Source organism: Erithacus rubecula, assembly GCF_903797595.1.
Source record: "Erithacus rubecula genome assembly, chromosome: 4".
NCBI classification, from domain to species: Eukaryota; Metazoa; Chordata; class Aves; order Passeriformes; family Muscicapidae; genus Erithacus; species Erithacus rubecula.
Window position 1 is genome coordinate 52,996,866 of NC_136686.1, and position 17,045 is coordinate 53,013,910.

At 35.2% G+C, this 17,045-nt stretch overlaps 1 protein-coding gene across 3 annotated transcripts in view; it reads right to left on the reverse strand.

Moving 5' to 3' along the window:
• TAFA5 (TAFA chemokine like family member 5) overlaps nucleotides 1-17,045 on the reverse strand; it is a gene marked incomplete at its 5' end in the record, with an annotated part of 391,932 nt that overhangs the window by 152,916 nt on the left and 221,971 nt on the right. The window lies entirely within an intron of this gene.

Consider the following 17,045-nt stretch of genomic DNA (forward strand, 5'->3'; position numbering starts at 1 on the left):
CACAAACTAAACCTAAATTAATTAAGCTGAAAAAAATAACTATTTTTTTCAGTTCGTATCAAACATGAGAACATGCCATATTAGAAATATGAGGTCATAGGTAATTTTGCCTAGAAGCTCAGATTTACAGTCAATTATTTTACAAAGGCATTTAATAGATTGTGAGATTATTTATAACTTTGCTGATGGTAAAATATCCTACTGTTTTAGTGTACTTTAATTTAAAAGAAGCAATCTTGACTCCTAAGAGTTTGAACTAAGACTCATACTGTAAGTAACAAATTGTCAGGTACAGTATCTTTATTAAGGGTAAAGGATTATTGCAAATAGGCAGGGCACATTTTTTGTGGGAATTTGCATGAACTAATACTGGATGTAAAAGGCAGCCTCAATTACATTTCCAAGCACTTGATAATCAGAACAAGTTTTCAGCTTGCAATAAATTAAAGCTTACATTACAGAAAAAAGCAAAATGACAAGGAATTTTTTTTTTTTAAATCCTAATGTGGAAAGCAATCAGGTTAAGTGCTGGTCAGCAAAGTCAACTGATTATTCTACAATAAAAAGAAACTTTCCAAAAGCAATTGAATACTGACATCAAATTAAAAAAAAAATAACCTGATAGACTGACAACAATTCCCCACCCAACATAAATGTCCTTTTCCAAACAACAGTGAGTGATATTAACTCTTTATGTTGCATGAATTAACTTATACTAGGTATGTTCTCTTTGCTCTTTTCATTCCTACAAAGGGACACGGAGATCAGAAAGAGTAAATTAAAAAAAAAGTCAAGCACAACCTGAAGTTTAATAATTTTACTTGGAGAAAACTGCAAAACTTGTTTAGTGTTAAGTTAAATACAGATGAACAAGGAGTCAGAATGTCCAAAGCCAGGAAATTGTGATGCAGCAGCTTTTGCTGAGCTGGAACTGTGAGGTGTATATGCTGATGTCAATACATTATTCTGAGTGGTAGAAAGAAAATTGTGAAAGCTGCAAAGAGATCTTATACTGCTGTGAAATCAGATGATAAACTGGCTGCTGAAAGCTAGTGTCAATAAAAACAAAGTGATGCACATGGTAAAAAAATAGCTCTAGCTATAGAGATACAGGAATGTACTCTAATTTAGCTATTATCATCTCAGAGAGAGATCAGGAAATCAAACCAGAAATGTTTCAAAGTAAACATCACGCCAGGGCTCAGTAACTGTCAGAACTGGAAGTAGAATGATACAAGTTACTAAGAAAAGAACAGAGAACAAAAACAGGAAAAATGAAAGCATGCCATTGCAAAGCTACATAAGCCCTGGTATCTACCTTGACAGTTTTAAAACTGAAGAGATGCAGTTGAAAGAAAAGTGTTCAGAGAGAAAGGAACAAATAAGGTCTTATTACTGAAACACCTCATGAGGATATGTACACACACACAATTATGATCACCACAGGAAAAGTGAGCCATTGCTTATAAGAGTCAATAAAAGAACAAAGGACTCAATATAAAATTTACTGGCACAACAAACTCTGAAAACTGTCTGAAGAGACAACCAAGTGGTGGAAGGCCTAGCAGAGGATGAAGTGTCTTTACCAGTAAGTTGTTTGAAAGTACCAGTGTTAAGAGAGTACTGCTAAATTTTTGCTGCCCACGTTAGTTTCCTTCTCTCCAGCACAACAGGATAATGGACTATGGAGAGCTTCTGTCTTCTAAATTTGCCTTCTAAGGCAATGTAACATAACCATTACTGGACACCCTTCAATTCTCACTTCTGTGAACTTAGCTGTAAAGTCCTGACAAGATCATTAGTCAGTATTATGACAGGGCAGAAGGATGAAGAATAATGGATTTTAGCATTTAATTAACTATTCTGGAGTTATTAGCAAGCAAATACTCTGAAACAGATGTGGGATGTCACTCCTCTCTCATTATGGCAAAACTGCAAATAGTTTTCTATTAAATTACCTATCTCTCCATATGAGATATTTAGCATCACATCTTCTATTTCACCCATCCTGACACTGAGCATACTTTAGTCTTCTCCACTTTAAACACTCCATCCACTCACCTTTTCTCAAGAAGCTCAGGAGCTATCCATATTTTTAAATAAAAAATTATACACATATCAATAAAGCACACACTGAGGATAAAAACAGGTCAAGGAGATGAATGTCTATGAAAACATTATCTATACTGTCCTTATACTACTACACAAGCAATGAGGAACAGATTTATTCATATTTTAATTCACATTATATTTAGAAATATGATTAACTACTTTACAAGAAAAGAAGTGTACCCTGGTCTGAACAGTCTACCCAAGATAAATGGGAGAGAAAAGTTGCTCAAGAAACCTCTGCAGACAGATACGTGCAGGAGAAAAGGTTTCCTCATCAAAATGTCGAAGATACTTTATCATTGAACACAAAAAGAAAAGAAATGCAATTAAAAGTCCTACAGCAATTTGGATGTCAAGCAACTCTGGATGGCAGGCATATTTATCTTGTGTTTTAGGTGATGGCTGGTATTTCCAAGTTCTTTTTGTAAGAGGATGAATAACCGATGAATATCTGTTAATGGGTTTCTGAAAAAAGTGCTGAAGATTGAAGAATTGAGCAATATGACCAACTCACCTCGTTCACTAATGTCTTCCTTTAGGAGTTTAATTAATCAATCTGATTAAAGCATGCATTTTTGGTAAAAACAAACACTATTTCTCTTATACAAAAATATTAAAAAGCAGCTCAGGAGAAAGCAAAAGTAAGGGAATATTCAGAGATATATAGCAATATTAACTTCTCCTGTTTCACCTTCCTGGTTCAGGTTCTACCATCCCTCACAAATATGAGAACAAAATGGGCTTCTGTTTCTATCTTCAGGAGAATCTATACCTGTTCTTTTTATTTCAGCTAAATTCAGAGCTAATTACAGCTTTTACTCACTTGGAAAGGCATGCTATTACCACTGCAATTATTCAGTTCCTCTGTATTGCCTTTTGATTCACCTCATTAGCCAACCTCTAATTTTCCTTAACCAGGCCACTGTGTTTAGCTTCTTGTCCTTGACTCCACCCTCTCCTTATTCTCTAAGTCCCTCTGTCTTATTCCTTTCTTCTACACTCCTGCTTCTTTCTATAAGTCCAGTAGTCCAGCATCCAGCAACACTACTAACATAACAAAAAAACAACCAACCAACCAACCACGAACCAGCAAAAACAAAGCAAAACCCAAAAAATAAACATCATGAAAAAAACAATCTAGGATAATATCCTAAAAATAATATAAGTACATATATAAACAGAAAAAAAAAAAAAAAAGTTTATTGGAAGCTCAAAAACATTGTTAAAATGCTGATAGGACTTCCTCTAGTCTGTGTTGACTTGCTCTGGCCATTCACTCTTCCTTCTCTTATGTGTGCTTGTCTGCATACCCACACTTCCCAGGGTCTTTTCCATGGTTGTATCCTCTTCACACCTTTTCCCTTCAGAAACTCTTTTAATCAGAAGTTCTTGTATACAGCAATGGTTCTATCAGCTCTGAGCACAACTTAATTCCTCTACACCCTACAGAAATTAACCAAATGGAACAATCATGGAAGATTATTTTCTCTATATTTTCTCTAGTAAGTTTTGGCCCTTTCCCCATCTTAGTTATGTTTAATTTTTCAGGAAGGGGATTAGCTCTTGAGTTTTTACAGCATGCAGCATAGTAAAGGATGGTGATTATACTTGCACACTACCATGGCAGCCATGAGAAATAATAACAAGAATCTTGCCAATTATCTTTTACAGATGTATCAATTTTTTTTTCTAATCTTACTAATTTTGATTTACCTAAGAAGTCAAAGCCTTTGACATGAACCCAGTTCTCATTTTGCTGTAGAAGATGTGATATACTTTTGGTGATGAAAGAATATAACAATGGCAAACTAAGTTATGAACACATCATTATTCTTCCTAAAATGCCTTTACAAAAACCATTGTAAATAGGCAAATAGGATACTGAACAATATCAGAAACTTTTTTTTTTTTTTAGTAAGGGTATGGAAGAAGTTATTTTCTTTTTATGTTGATGAATCCAGCAGCAGCCAATTTTCAGAAAAGATCTTTACTCATGATACATCTGCAACTCTGCTACTGAATGTTTACCAGAAAATGGTAACTATGCAATCTATACCAAAACAGGTATCAGTACCATTCTACTGAGATCAATGATTAAATACTTTTGTACATAAAGAATCCTTATAAAATACATTTAAAAATCCACAAAAAAAATTGGTTTCAGTAGCTACTGAATGTCTTACAGAAAACAAGAAAGGCCTTCAGAGGTAGGAATGCCTTATTTTTCTCAAAATGTCTGACTGTTAATGCAACTCTTATAAGCTACTGGTTATCTCGCCTGACTGTGCCTCTGCAGCATAATGAAATTCTGGTGTGATGATAGCACATTCTATTAATGAAAGTATTATGGACACAGATGGCTATCAAGGCTGCAGACTGCTGAACACCCAGACCATAGCTGATTTTCTAGCTGATATCATACAGTATTTAGAGTCAACAAATCTGGGACACAAATAACTTTGCAGAAAGCATACTCTAGTACTCAGTGGAAGCTTTTTCTGTTCAAATCAGGGCATGAAGGATATGGAAAAGAGAGGGAGAGGGTAAGGAGAGGGAAAAGAGTGTCTACCCTATTTCCATTCTCATGAATAATTATTTTTTTCAATTGGTAAAATCTTTTGAAAACCATTCAAGTGGATTCATGTTTACATCTAGGAAAGGAAAAAATAAATGCCTTAGTTAAAAAAAATATATATAAAAAATTAAACAATCTGCTAATAATCCAATTTTTAAATATATTTGAGCATACTTACTAATATTCTCAACATTTTCTTACACTGCACTTTCACAGACATCACAAGAAATTTATACTCCTTTAATTTCAATCTCTTTCTTTTTCTTTATGCTTATCACATGTATATAGAGACTCTGATGATTTTTTTATAATTGATAGCCTGTGCATATTGTGTTATCATACAAAAACCCTTTTCTACATTTTTTCATTTACATTCAAATATCTTATTCCACTGTTTTCCAGTACAGAAAATCTTGACATTTTATGTTATGGGAAAATAAAAACAAAAAGCAACATGCTATGCATGGAAAATACTATATGTAGGCACAGCATTTTAGGAACTAAAAATTTGAATCTTGAGTATTGTGCAAATTAACATTCAAGTGAAGTTCCATAATTTTGAAAAATACTCTCAAACTAGGTTGAATACTGAAGCTAGCAGGGGCACTCTAACAGAATGTCACACCTCTAAGTCTCATCATAGTATGATATGAATTCTAAATCAAAGGAACACTATTTTTCATTAGTTTAATAGACATTCTCAATAGAATATAAATTAAAATAAATAGAACCAAGACATTATGTTAACTAACAAGACTTTATGTTAACAGTCCACAATGAAATAAAGAAAATAAATTCAGAATAGAGAAAAAATCCAATGCACACTGAGAAGCAGTTATTCTCTCTCATATAAATTTTTTTATTCCAAATGAAATCCTGCAGTAGATTATTAGTAGACTACAGTAAAAAGTACACTATTTAAAGCATTTGTTACATAAAAATTTAGGAAAAAGGGAAACCATTTATAGAAAGAAATTCAAATTACTCTTACATGAAACTGAGCATCTTCTTCAAATTTCTCTCTTACTGGAAGTTTGTCGCTACACTGATCCCATTAGTTTTTTTTTATTATATCTAGCTATCCAAAAGATTACTGATCCGGTAAATTCAAATTCAAGGAAACGGGTTCATTAGCTTCAATTGCATTCTTAATTTGACTAAGAGGTTAAAGTATGTGAACCTTAAATTATAAGAATATCAAGATAGGAATCATGTCTCTCTGTCTGGGTAGGCTATTTTATTAATTCCATAATAGGATCTAGACTCATGCTCATGTTCCAGATATAGTCATCAACATCTGAAAGAGAAGCAAAAACTACTTCCAGTACAGAAACCTTTCCATAATCTTTACTTGCACGCTGAACACAATGTCATTTTAGAATTTCCTACACAAAGAACTGGCACCACTTAATTCATAATAAATTAGTTTAGCCATTGTAATAGATGGATGGGCTCTTACACTGGTTTAAACATGACTTGAGTCCTCTAGCTTGTCCTGGAAACTACTCTCATGGGTATAATCACCAGCTTAGGACAATTACAACTGCCAGGTAACTTTGTACAACAGTAAGGCTTTTAACTTGCAAAGTCATTCTTGACCAGAAAGGAATATTGGAGCAGATGCACTAAACGTTGGGGAAGAATTTTGTGGTTTTTCCTTTCAACTTGTGGCTTATTCACTCCAATGCTACAGAATAATATACAGAGATTTTCTATTTTTTAAATGTTTATACATAAACAAGGTATCTATATCTATATAGATATAAAAGATAAATAATTATGTGTATACATAAAAGATATATAGTTGTGTATGCATATAGCTATAAGATAGATATGAAAAACACCATACAATTACCAGAAAAATAAAATCACATGCTATGCACAGTTCCTACAGAAATGAAGGCAACATGTTGCTCAGCATATATAGCTCCTATCTACATTAGCAAAGGGTTCTAAAGTGTGCAAAGAGGTTCAGCTGTACTCAGGTTACCTTAAAGAACAAGAGGCAGGGTAAATTCTGTGAAGAGTGTGGCATGCACTGTTCCACATCACATCCCCTGGAGCCTCTGGTCCAGCCCAGAATGACCATCAGCCACTGGCACATCATGGCCCCACCTGGAGGGCAGGGCCCCAGGAGACCAAAGAGGATGAAAGAATTGCACAAAGGCACACGTGGGCAAGGCCCAGCATTTGTATTTTACAGTAGCTATAATTACATTGGAATTCAAGCAGTGATTATGGATCTTTATCACTCCCACCCTCCTCCCTGTTCTTCCCTCTCAAAATCTGGGTAACTGAAAGTTGGATGGGTTAGAGGTTTCTAAGTCAATGTCATGGAAAATGCTTTATCTCAATTGAATATTTGCTTTAAAATTTGCCAACTACCCTTATTTTCTAAAATTTGACAGTAAAAGTTTGTTGTGCAATCTCCTGAGAATGTCACGTTTCTCTTGTGTCCCTGCCTCAGGGTATAAATAAACCTAAGCCCCTTTAAGAAACTCAACGAGCAAGTCCGGGGCTTAACACCAACAAATGGAGATAACACCATTCATATAACTGGTAAAGCAAGATAACACTAACTCAGCACTTTTTTGTGTAGGATGGTGAAATCACAAAAAATAAAGTGTGCTGTGAATTCAAACGAACAGAGGTCAAGTACTTAAAATATTCATGCAGACCAAGACTTTCACTTCTGACATGTGACAAATGCAAAATTGCAAAACCCAGTTCATTAACTCAAAGAGTCTTAGAACTGCTCTTCAGGAAATCTGGTACTAAAAGCCCAGCAGTATTTTCTAACAGTGAAGACCTACCAAGCTTTCTTAAACCCAAATGTCCTCCTGCCCCAGGACTGTGAGGCAGTTTATCTGCCTGCTGCCCACCACTTCCACAAGGAGCTTCTAACATTCACACTGAGGTTACTAAGCAGGCTGCCTGCAGCTGAAAATAAAAATTCAGATAGAATCTCTACAAAAATACAGATTCAAAGAGACAGACATCTGTGGAAGTTTCTGAACTCCTCTGAGATGAAGTGCACCAGAGAAAACCTTGATATTATTAGCTAAAGCATGATAGGTTCCTGATCCAGTTTCACAAAGTCAGATCACAATAAAATTGGGTTCCAGGCACTTTGTGGATAGCATGATTTGTCTTCTGAAGGAAGATTAAACTTTAGCTGGGTACAAATTGCTGATGCTCTTCAGGCAGGCAACAGGTCCTAGTAGAGGGGTCCCACCAGGTATCCCCCACAGGAACACAGTAAACCAGAAAGAGGATGTGTCAGTGTGCATGGCCACACCACACTGAAATGGTTCATTCACATTTTGGCCAGGGCTATGCTGGCACCTACACTCAGCACTGCAGCATTCTGTTCCATGTTCCAAGGCTGGCATTTCACTTGGCTTTATACTCACACATAATAATTAGAAATCCAAAAACTTACATCAAAATTCTGACTAAAGGCTGTTCAAGCAAGAGTGTCAATACTGCGTCTAGGGTAACTACTTGCTTTTAAAAAGCTGCTCAGAATTCTTCAATATTCTTAGCAAGTCCTCATGTTTTACGCTTAACAAAATTAAGAATTCAGTAATGCATGCAAAGCTGAAGCCTAAAATTTAAAATATGCTTGCTAATTTGTGCAGAAGACACCTATCCTTTTTTTAAATTATTTTAATCTCCATTACATATACTTCAGACAGTAAGCTTAATAAAATAAAATTTTAAAAAAGAAAAAAAAAAAAAAAAAAAAATACTATTCCCAAGGTCAGGACAGAGTCTTCCAATTTTGTAGGCTGTTACACAATATAATTGGAGAGAAAACAGGTGATTATTTCTATTGGCTGTTGTTATTGTAATGCCACTGCTAGTTAGTGCACCAAAACACTCCAGTACAACTGAAAAAAACCCAATTAATAGACCTTTCCTTCTTTAAAAAAAAAATCAGATTCCAAATCAGTTCTATTTTTTACCTGAAACACTACTTTTTTTTTTTTTTTTTTTTCTATCCCAAATAAGAATTTATTTCTCCTTAGTGATGCACAGTCTAGACTGAGACATCTTCCTTCATAATTAATTGGGGCTTGAACCTTGCCCTCTCAAAAGGGATGAGCATGGGTGGAAGTTCTCTGTGTATGCCCTTTTCAGAAGGATGCTAAATGAACCCCTTAAACTCTTGGATATACTCTGAAACAAATGGATAGAAATTTTACTTTTCTACTTCCACCACATCTGAGAGAACAAAGAAGCTGTGAGCTGCTTATCCTACTCCCTGGAATCTGGGCAATTAACAAAAAGAAGCAGCTTAACATCTCCTTATTGTATTACCAATGATATCTATCATTAGCCTGCAAGAGCTTTTAGTCCAGGACTGTGTGAAATGGACTTATGAAGTACCTTGCATGTCTGTGATACTGTAAAATAACACAACAGCAAATCATAAGCAAAAAAACTTAGAGAAATAAAAAAAAATAAAGACACATTAAAGTTTATTTCTGATATGAAAATGCCAGTTTTTATGGGATAAATATTTTTTTCTTCCTCCAATATGACCTCATCCCATAACTGCAGGGGAAGAACAACTCCTTTGTATCACCATAAATATGTAGCTTTCTAAGGCTCTGTCTTCAGAAAAAAGATTTCCCCTGAATCAGCACTGTGTAGACTATTCTGAAAGAGACAGACAAAAATGCCTAGAACTAGCTACTCTGTCTCAGGTGCTGGGTATAGTAGTACTATTAATGTTGTCACTAATTTAGCAATCAATTTTAACATTTTCTAGGACTCTTCTGACACATCATCCATCATCACAGATATTAAACCTAAGGTAAGTTAAAAATAAAGTGTAGCTTTAAAAGCTTTAAAATGCCATTTCTAACCGTGTTATAGCCTTTCTTGATTCACTTTTAGTAAATACTTTTTTTTTGTTTGTTTGTAGTTCTTCACGCTTAATGGGATTACTGGTGGGGGGAGATTATTCCTTGACCATGCTACTTTCACATAGTGTCTGAAATGTCATTTATCTCTAGTTATAGCTCACCCATTGATGGCACGGCTGTTTACAAAGGTTCATCTCTTTATATTCTCTTATACTCACTGGAGACAAACGTGCTGCCCTGACAGAAGCCCACCTTCACACATGAATAATTTTGAAAGTTTCTCTTTTCCCACTCTTCTGGGGATAACTGGAAGGTAGGATGACAGCCAGAGGGGGTAACATAAGCATGTTACATTTTTTCTCTAAACTGCCTCTAATCAGTGAAGACAGTGGCTTTTCCAGAAGGCAATCTGAGCAGCTGATGGCCTGAAATGTTTACACACATTACACTCAAGTAGAAACCTATCTGCTAGTCATCCTATGTTCTCTTTAATGCTATAAAAGGATAAGAGACAAGCTTTCAGAAGTGATCTGATACGGACACTATGTGATCTCTGAAATTCCCTTGGCAGCCCCCGTCTGCAGAGGGAGATGCAGACAGTGCTCAGAGTGACCAAACTCCTGAGTTTAGGAATGTCATGTTGACCTATTGCCTGAAGTTAGGTACTGAATCAGATTGCAATCAGACTGCTGTGGTTGTTGATAGTGCCCTGTCGCAAGATATCAAGCACTGAAAACTCTACCCAGTGATTCAGTGCATGCTTATGCTAATGCATAATATGTTCTCCAGTTATTTTGTCCAGTTCAATTTAAAATGTCTGTAGTAATTAGGCTTCTAGTCACTTCCTCAGAAAACTGTTCCACAATCTAATGTCACATAACCTCTAAGCATTTTTCTGTGCTGAAACTGCCATCAGAGCACAAAGATGAAAGAGGATTAGACTACATGGGTGACTGCATAGGAATGTCAAGGAAGTAAAGGAAACAAAGCTGTTAGCATTGATGAACTAATGCATCCAATCAAACACCAGGAGGCTGAAGGTGTTGTCTTTCAGATGAAATGTGAAAGCAAGGCACTAAGCATTAGAGGCAATTAAAGTTCTCAGCACTCTTTGCACAGTATCAGTGCTAACCCCTGGTTCCTGGCCACCTTCCAAATCACATAAATAATTCTGCTTTCCTAAATATTTCCCTGCCCTATAATTTAAAAAGGCAGCCATCTCTTGACTTGAAATAGTATATTGATGCCAGGTTTAACCTCGAAGTAGAATGCTTATAAGTGAAAAATATTTCCAGGTCTTTGTTATAGGTACAAGAAGTATTTTATTTTCAATGACATTTTATTTGCTCTTATCCTGGCATTATTTTCCTTAGCACAAATCTATACTGTGCCTGACTTGTAAGATGTGATCAGTACTCACTCCCTGCTACTTGACTGTTATGAATAAACTGTTCTGTGGAAAAGACCAACATTCATGCAAAATACTGGCCTGCATCTTTATGCTATATCCAGTCATAGAATCATTGAATATCTCAAGCTGGAAGAGCATCAAGTCCAATCCCTGCTCCTCTCAGAGCTAACTAAGAGAAAACCATATGACTAATTATGCTTCAGATGGATCACCACCTCTAACATTAAAAAGAAAAGAAGGGTAGTTGTAGTGGTTGATTCCCTTCTGAGAGGAACAGAGGGCCCCACAAATCGACAGGACCCATCCCACAGGGAGATGTGCTGTCTCCCTGGGGCCTGGACATGAGATATTACCAGGAGACTCCCTGGGCTGATTCAGCTCACTTATCATTACCCACGGATGATACTCCAGGCTGGCAGTGATGAGATTGGAAAGAGGAGCATCAGAGCAATTAAAAGGGACTTTAGGGCACTGGGTCAAGCAGTTGGTAGGGCAGGAGCACAGGTAGTGAAACAGTGAAACAGGTAGAAAAACTAGTGAAAGAAATAGGAAAGTCAATAACCCTTGCCTCAAGGGTTGGTGCCATCAGCAGAATTATGGGTTCTTTGATCAAGGGGCAACTTTTTTGGCATCTGGCCTGCTGGAACTGAATGGGCTCCATCTCTGCTAAGGGCAGAAGGATTTTAGCTCATGAACTGGCAAAACTCATTGAGAAGGCTTTAAACTAGGTTTGAAGGGGGAAGGGGATGAGCTGGGCTGTCAGAAGTCTCAAGAATGGTAAGCCTGAGTTAGGGGTGATACCCTGGCCATCCTGTGAGATTTGCATGATGGCACTCAGTACAAACTGTTCCATTACCTTACCAGGTAGTGAGGTCAGGCTAACTGGCCTATAGTTATCAGGATCCTCCTTCCTGCCCTTTTTTTTTTTGTTTCTTTTATTTTGGTTTTTTGTGTGATATTATTGAGACAAGAAATTTCACTCAACTTCTCTTTGGAATGTCACATACTGTCCTTAGTTTGGAGCTGAAAGCAAAATAACTGGAATGAAACTTCCTGTGCATTTCCAAATTAAAAGTGACCTGCAAGGTGGAAATTGTCAGACTGTATCTGTACCATGCATAGAAAAGGGAAGCTGATAAGTAACAGAAAAAAATTTACTTCCATACCAATTACTAAGAAAATATGCAGTTCTGATGGAATTGTCTAGAGGTGAAAGAAAAGGAAGCCTAGTACATGCTCTGATGCATCTACAAGTACAGATGCACTTGTGACTGTATATGTGGGAGTTAGAATTAGGAAAAGAAGAAAAGAATTATTATTTCTTCAAGCTATGCTGAAAGACAAGTTTGATATGCATACTAGCTTTCCTTTTAGTTTCACTTGTTTTAAAGAGATATTTCTTAAATGCAATAAAGTAAAATGTATAATAATTACAGTGAAGGAAGATTTGAAGTATCTGCAATAAAATCATGATAAATATTACAATAACAAACATTAGAAGTATTCTAAATGTAAAAGGAACAATTCTCATTTCTTTAAGTAATTACAGTTTTATGTTCTCTTCCTTTTGCTCCCTGCAATATGTCTAAGATTTGTTTGAATGATGAAGCTCTCCAGTTATTAAGCAGTTTTGTTTGAAGTGCATGACCTAGGATTGTATTAATGATCTGTTCTGACCCCTACACCTCCCAAGAGAGTCCCAGAGATAATAAGAAGAGCAGGGAAATATTGATTGAAACTAATGTGGCTTCCTTGTAGATCCTGAGTGTCTGTGTTAAACAAAATCAATCAATGCCAACTGAAAAGCATGTTAATCATAATGTATGAACAACTTATATACATTAACATACTAGAGAAACCAATCTTGCTACAAGGCTTGCAAAAGCAATTCAATATTATCAAAACTTAAACAAGTTAAAAACAAACATAAAACCCAATAAAACCATACTTTGATTTGTAACAAAAGTTGTCTGAGCTACAACTATCCAAATTTAAGATTTTTGGATATTGGGATTGATTTCCTGGCATTTCTCATAGCACTTAGTGGACACAGAAGTACTCAAATCCAGAGCATAAGAATCTTCTAATCACAGAATTTAGATAGAGCAAATTAATGATTGCCATCCTAATTTTCTCAGGCAAATAAACTAATTCTCTCATGCCACTTTCCTCTCATCAACTGTTTTCTCTTTTCTGAAGAAAATTGCAGTTTATTTTTTTACCTATAAATGTATATTGGACATAACTACTGGAATTATGAAACATTTAAAAGTTCTTTGCATATTTCTCAGGATATTATCCTTGTATTCTAAGAAAGGCTTTGGCATTACAAATCTCATTTTCAGATTGATACAATTCTTGTGAAAACACAAATCATAGATGCATCTGTACAGAAACTTTTATCACAGACTTTTCATCACTTGCTTTAAAACAAATTTAAATTAGCAAAGGTACTGTACAAAACCAAAGAATAATTGCTATCTTCCAATCGCTCACTGGTTCCAGCTTAAAAACTGATGAAGCTTAACTGACACACAGGGAAATTACACTGGTGATAAACCAGATGCTATATTGAAATAAAATATCTTACCAAACTATTGCAACTGAGGTCATTGGTATGGAATTTGATCTCAAAAATGGGACTAGGGAACACCAGTTGCAAATAAAAATAATATAATGAAAAGTGTAGGCAAACCACTGTCATAATACCACAGACTCAACATTCATGAATAAAAATTGCACCATAACCAAACATACCAAATAAACATTATGACTCTGTGGGTGTAGAAATAAAGCAATCAATGCTAAATCAAGCTTTAAATCAGGGTGAATAGTGATGCCATTTTTTCAGAGTACATTAGCAATCTGCCATAGTTAAAGACTGCTAGAAAAAAATACAAATTAAATCAACCCTCTCCAACACAGGGAAATATTTCAAGAAAATCTCTGTTTTTCTTGTTCTGCTCAGACCAAGTTCTAAACACTGTATTTCCATTTGTAAGAATTCCAGGTTTATCTATCTGGGATTCACTGTGTTTCCTTACTTAGGAAAAGACCTTTGGTAATACAGAACTGGAAAGCAGAGTGGATTTTGATAATCAACTCAGGACTTGCTGTAAAAGTTCTGTTGACAAGTACAATCTCACCCAATGCTAGTAAGGTATAAGAGCCCTAAAATTGCCTACTCCCTTTGCTGCAAGAATTGACACTTGATTTCATAGCTCCAAGAAATGCACTACACAACTGAATATATTCTAAGGTACTTCAATCCACTGAACCTTGTACAAATGGTGGCCAGGTACAACACAATGCATTTTAAGGCTGTAAAAATTAACAGCTTTGATACTGAATTCTTAAACTACTCTCTTGCCAGAAGATGCAACAAAATGGTTAGTTAGTATTTTCTCACTACTGGGTTAGCAGGTCACACTTACTATGCCTGCTTCCTTCACATATGACTTTGCATTAAAGGTCTAGGGTTTACCTTCACTTTAAAAATAATCTGTTTAAAATCAAGACTATATAAAAGAATAAAATAAAAATAATTTTTTGAGATTTTTATATGGGAAAAATGAAATGCCAAATAGCAGTTATTTAACTTACATCAACTTCATAAAGAAAATATAAATCAATATAACCAAAAATTTGCAGAAGTATATTCTACATCCTATTTAGGAAAGATCAGGAGAGGATTCCTAAACCAGCAGTTTTTGACAGTATTGGAGGAAAAAAACCAGCTTTTTCCTACATAATTTTGTGTAGTGTTCATGTCATATTCAGAATACAGGGTTAGGAAGTTGTGTTTGAGAAAAAATTATTCCAGAAATGTGTATAAAAATATGTAAGAATTGAGTGTTCATTCTTTAAACTATGAACCTGGTAAATCCACAGAGGGATACTTGTCAGTCAGTGGCCACTTTAACCAAGCAGGTTAGAGACAAGATAAAGTGCTCGTTTATTCTTTCCTATATAATTGTGTTGATTGTATGTATATATTTTTTAAAAATTTTATTCATGACTAAAACCTACAAATCAAATGTTTGACTTTTGTTTTCATTTTAGCCTGGAAACTTGACATACAATTTTAGGTATTACTAACCTTTTAGTGCTCTCATTATAAAACATCCCCAACAGTGCTGAGGAAAATAAAGAAGCATGTCCAACATATCTTGTAGTTACTCTTAGTAAAAAGGGCTCAACATCCTAATTACAAACTTTTCACAAAATAATGAAAAATCAGGTTATTGCACCTTAATATGTCACAGAATTAAAAAAATATCAGGTTGGAAGGGAACCTCAAGGATTATCTGGTCCAACCTTTTTAGGCAAAAATGCCAGTCTAGAAAAAGCACCCTGACCAACTGAATCTTAAGTGTAAAAATACTGGGGAATCCACCAGTTCCCTGGGGCGTTTGAAAAGCTGATTTTTCTCATTTTGAAAAATTATCATTCTGTGTCTAATTGGAATATCCCCAGGAGAAACTTGTACCCATTATCCAGCATCTTTTCCATGTGGCTCCTTGTCAGCCTTAAAAAAAAAATATATATATATATATTATGGTATTTAGACACACATGTTAAAAGGAAGCTTTATTTTCAACTGATGAACTGATATGAAATTTACTCAAAGCTTCCATATTTTGAAAACAAGCTAATGCAATAATCGAAGGATGAGGTGCATTCATGTCATCTTAGTGACATGCACATTCCAGCTGAGTTTCATCCTGAGACACTCACAGGTGTATCAAGGCAAGGCAGACAAGCAGTGTGTAACAGAGTGATACATCTGCCTTATCTTAGACAGTTGAGATAAATTACTCTGAAAAGGTGCCTTTTGCTCCTTATTGGGTATAGTGAAAAAGTGGAGTTACTAGCAGCTACCTTTGGACACCCAAGTTACAGCACATCAATCTAACCATAGGCCAAAACTGACTGAGGAAAAATTATGTTTTGCTCCCATTAGCTGGTGCAAAAATGCTTTTTTCTTGCTTAGAATTTCATTGATTTAAAATAGGAAACATATGTTAAATATTTTAATTGGTAGTAAGCATTTTTCCTGTAGTTGCAACTATAAATGACACAATAAAATCATTCCTTTCTTAAGCAATTACATCTTATGGTCTTACAATAAAACATGAAAGGAGAACTACTGGATATAGTATTATATTATGAAAGAGACAGCTAGGAAACTATCAGAGTACTAAAAACAGTGAAAGAAAATTGCAAAAATAGAACTTGCATGATGTTCTATATTTAGCTTTGTGGGTTGGCTCTAAAATCTTCTTTTGAGCTGTCTTCTTTGATAATCACTGGTACAACCAAATTCTGAGGCAACAGTAGAGTGTTCTCCACAATATTTTTTATCTGAGGACTCAAGCCAGCCAGTATTCAAAGCTAATACATGAATTTATAATAGTTCTATACATAAGCATCTTTTTTTTTTTAACTTTTGTTAATGGAGACTAGATCAAAACATATAATTTTGCACCATTATTTTCCATACGTCTCCAATTTAATTTTTAATATTAGTGCTTGCTAAAAGCCTTGCAAGGCAGACCTCTCTTGAAGATTCTTCCACTGTGAATGTAACAGGGTATTTCATTTATCTCAAAAAATTCTTTCAAAGTGAAATATTTTCATACCTCCCTGTATGTGAGCAGTTTTCCAGCTACATGCTATCAGTGCATCTGCAGTGAATCATACAGAATACCATTTTAAAGAGAGAAGAAATACTGGACATGTGATGTACATTCAGATACTCTATTCCAATTATAGCATCAGTGCTTTCTTCAACAGCATTAAATATCACACAGCAGCAGTCACATTAGCCTCCCAGTGGCAGAAGACCTTTGAGGCTTGCTTGCTGAATTTTTTTTTTTTTCAAATGTTTTAAGGAATAAAAAGTAGGGGAAAAAAGAATGACATTTCACTGCTGATTCTGTAATCACATGCAGAATATAACGTACCACACCTTTAACATTCAACTGCACATGAAGTGAAAACCAAAGTGAATTTTCCAATCAGAAAAAATGTAATTGAAATATCTATACTATTATTTGGTATAATCCTTTGG